The following is a 4,339-nucleotide window of genomic DNA, read 5'->3' on the forward strand; positions in this document are numbered from 1 at the left end:
ATGGTTGTGGGCAGAGACAAAAATTGGTTCTTTATATTGCTGTAGCCACATAGATGTCCAAGTGGAGGATACTAAAGAACATTTTTGTTGCTTTTTCTCCCCTGCTGTTCTAACATGCTGGAAGAGGCATGAGTGTGCTGTGTGTGGCTGGGGGTAATGACAGGATAGCCAGAGAGTGAGAGCCTGTAAAGCCTTGTTGAGAAATGCTGTGTTTTCTTACTTTGTCAGAACTAGTTTATTAATCTGTATAGGGAAACAACAACAAGGTGCTGATTATACAGACTCATTTTGCATGTGGAACTCTTTCTGTGCAGCTTATACTTGCTTTGGCTGCATCTATATTTCCTGCCATTTGAAATTAGATGAAAAAGAGTAAATAGTGTCATTACCACTACTTTGTCTTGAAGCATGGATTAATTTGCAGTCCTGTTTAATTCACCTTTTGTATGGAGCCAAGTTCAGGTATCACAAACAGCCGAGTTAGTACTATGCTGAGGTTAATGCACTCTGTGGAAGCTGTTGGTTTTGGTGGTATGAAAAGGAGGTTGTGAAGTTGTGTCCATCAGTAGTCTGCAATGCTGAGTTTATCAGATACTTTGGAGAAAGGCCAACGGCAAGTGCTAATTTGCCTGGAAACCACTAGAACACTGTGATTGGGAATTTGGGCTGGTAGTGAACATGGGCTTGTGATAACATGCCAACATGTTGCAATGCTTTCTCTCAGTTATAAACAGTAAAGGGGTTAGTGCTCTCTGCTGTTTAGCCCAGTTGAGCTGCCACTTTATCTCTGGCCCAGTTTCTGTCCCCAGGCTCAGAGTATGGGCACAGGACATTCCTAACCCACCTGACTTTGGGCTCTGCTCCTGGTCCTCAAGCATTGTGTTGCCGTGGTCTCTTTACCCTACCATAAGTACCTGTGAAATTATCTATGCCAGATATTGCCTTGTTTGTGAGAACTTCTTGGTAGCTCAAAGGATGAGTTTCCCACAAATTGATTTATTCCTGCGAATAGGTAGCTCCCAAAATGATGGGAAACGATCCAACTAAGAGTCTGAAAACTAAAGGCCCAGAGACTTGTGCAGTGACACAGGAGGAATAAGAAAGCCTGAGCTGTGTAAGCAAAACTTTAACTTCATGCACATGAGGCTCTGTTTTACCCACCTTGCAAAGTGAAATTTGTGACAAGTACAAAGTATGGAGTGTGTACAAATCTATGCCAGAGTTTTCAGAGTGAGAATGGCAGATATTGGTAGCAGTTTAGGTTGATCCATGATAAAGTATGCTTTTGGACATGATTTTTGTGGCTTGTTATGTTTTGCATTGATTTTTTTGCCCTTTTTTTCTTAAAGATAGAGACATCTGTGATGTATACGGGGTGCAGAAGAATCTTCAGAGTTTGTGTGGAAGAAATCAGTTGCATGTTACTTGTGTGCATTGTTTGGCTGGGTTGAATTCGCTCTCTGCTCCTTTTCTCCACATTCTTTCTAAAACCAGGTGTGAATTTGTTGCTGTCCTTTAAATGAGACTTTCAGCTTCAGCTTTACTGTTTGAATGGTCTGCAGGCTTGTTGTGGACAAAACAAAGTGCTTTTTTGCTTGATTAATGAAATGCTATTGAATTTAGCTTTCATAAGTGTGTGCAAATGTGTTTTAACGGGGAATTTGCAAAATGCTAACTTTAAATAGCAGGTTTGCTTAGTGGAGGAGAGACCTTATAAGACACACTAGGAACTTGCGTGCTAGCCTAAGAGTAAAATTAAATCTTCCCTCTCAGACTAATAATGATAATGTTATTTTTATAAATACTGCTAGTTATTAGAACACCAGAACTGATGTTATGATCTTGGAGCTGGATCTTGTTAGGCTGGGCTGTGTACAGACTCAACAAGCATGATCCTGCTCTTGCTTTCTTTTGTGAAACAGTAGAGTAACACAAGAGAATGGATACTGATGGACTGAGAGGAACAACTAAAGGGTGAGGTGAGAGAGGCAGACGAACTCCAGCAGCTTAGCCATATTTTTGTAAGTAGCTAAACTTAATTAATTTTTAAATTTCAGCCTTCATTCAGTTTCTTATAGTCCTTGAGTGAAAACCTGCCTAGTGTGGAAAATGCATGACTAGACTTCGGATTTTTTTTTTCATCCTTATGAAAAATATAAAAAGTGTATGCATAGCATGGATTACTGGAGGCAGAGCTGGGGGTGGTGAGATTGTAAAATGGTATTTTTTCTCCACTCTTCTGTAATAAAAAATTAATGGGAGTAATTTGATGAGGATTTTTTAATGTAATTTTGTTGTTGTTGTTGTTGTTTGGACACAGACCAAACATAACCACTTTGACCTTAAAAGGAACTGTGTTAGAAAACTGCAACTATGTAAGAATAAAGGTGAAGCCACCCGGAGTTTTAATCCTTATGTGCTATACTGTTTTCAGTCTAGAATGTGTTCAATTAGCAGCCTTCAGTTATGCAGTACATACCAGTGGATAGAGATGTGTTACTCAGTCTTTACTACGGAATGTTTGAGATAGGAGAGGACCTCTGGGGGTCATCTGGTCTCACCCCTTAGCTCAAGCAGGGCCACCTAGAGCCAGTTGCCCAGGACCACATCCAGATGGGTTTTGAATATCTCCAAGGAGGGAGACTCCATAGCCTCTCTGAGAAACTTGTGCCAGTGCTTGGTCACCCTCACAATGAAAAAGTGTTTCCTCATGTTCAGAGGGAACCTGCTGTTTCAGTGTGTGCCCATTGGCTCGGCTCCTGTCACTGGGCACCACTGAGAAGAGCCTGGCTCTGTGCACCCTCTGTTCAGGTATTTGTAGACATTTGTAAGATCCCCCTAAGCCCTGTCTTCCCTATGCTGAACAGTCCCAGCTCTCTCAGCCTTTCCTCATGGGAGGGATAGTTCAGTCCCTTAATCATAGAGTCACAGAATGGTTTGGGATGGAAGGGACCTTAAAGATCATATAATTCCAAGCCTCCTGCCATAAGCAGGGATGCCACCTATTAGAACCTGGGTTCCTCAGAGCCCCATCCAACCTGGCCTCGGAATACTCCAGGGATGGGGCATCCCCTGCTTTTCTGGGCAACCTGCTCCAGTCCTTCACCACCCTCTGAGTAAGTAATTTCTTCCTAACATCTAATGTCAACTTGTTCTCTGTTCAGATTAAAACCATTGTCCCTTGTTCTGTCATAATCTGCCCATATAAAAAGTCCCTCTCCCTCCTATTTATAGGTCCCCTTAAGGTACTCAAAGGCTACAATGAGGTCATCCCAAAGCCTTCTCTTCTCCAGGTTGAAATCATTCTGGTGGCCTTTTCCTGGACTCTCCAGTGTGTCCATGTGTGTCTATATTGGGAATCCCAGAATTGGAGCTATAACTCCAGATGCGACCTCACCAGTGCCTAGCAGAGGGACAGGATCACTTCCCTCCACTTGCTGTCAGTGCTTTGTCTAATGCAGCCCAGAACACAGTTCAGCTTTGCCACAAGGACTCATTGCTGGCTCTTGTTCAACTCGGTGTCCACCAGGAACTCAGGGCCTTTTCTACAAAGCTGTTTTCCAACTAGGTGGCCTCCAGCATGTAAGGGTACCTGGGGTTGTGCCTCCTCAGGTGCAACACTTCACATTTACCTTGGCTGAATTTCTTGAGGTTCCTGTTGGCTCATTTCTCTAACCTGTTAAGGCCTCTGGGTGGCCACATGACTGGCTGGTGTATCAGCCACTCCTCCCTGTTTTGTGATCCCTCTTCAGGGATCAAAGTGAAGCTGACCAGCCTGTAGTTCCCTGGGTCTTCTTTGCCTTGAGCAGCCTGATCAAGTGAGAAGTTGACCCTGCCCATGGCAGGAGGGGTTGGGACTAGATGATCTGTAAGGTCCATTCTGACCCTTAAATTCTATGATTCTATGATGTAAGATAGAAGTGGCACTTTTTTTCATTGAAAAACTAAATATTGAGCAAGTGCTTTTCATGATCTGGTAATTAACATTTGTAATGTGTCCTATGACAAGTGCGAATGCGCAGACCATCTGTGCCTGTCTTGACCCTGTGCTCTTACAAGCTTTCTTCAGACCCGAGGTTTCAGAGAAGCTTAAGGGTCCTGTAGATCAGCTTTGAACCCTGGAAGTTCTACTCTGTGTTTTCCCAGCTGCTAGGTTAGAAATTCCAGTAATATGAGAGCACCAGAGAGATCTTACTAGACTGTGGGATATATCTGTGCCTCAATGATCGAAGCTTTGCTGCTTGGGCAGCAGTGAGCATGCTGGTCCTTGCTGGTGTCTGCTCTGTAAATGCTGCTGTGGATTGGGCAATTATGCTTTTTTATTCCCCCCCCCCCCCCC

Source organism: Acanthisitta chloris, unplaced genomic scaffold, assembly GCF_000695815.1.
Source record: "Acanthisitta chloris isolate BGI_N310 unplaced genomic scaffold, ASM69581v1 scaffold11701, whole genome shotgun sequence".
In the NCBI taxonomy this organism is placed as follows: domain Eukaryota; kingdom Metazoa; phylum Chordata; class Aves; order Passeriformes; family Acanthisittidae; genus Acanthisitta; species Acanthisitta chloris.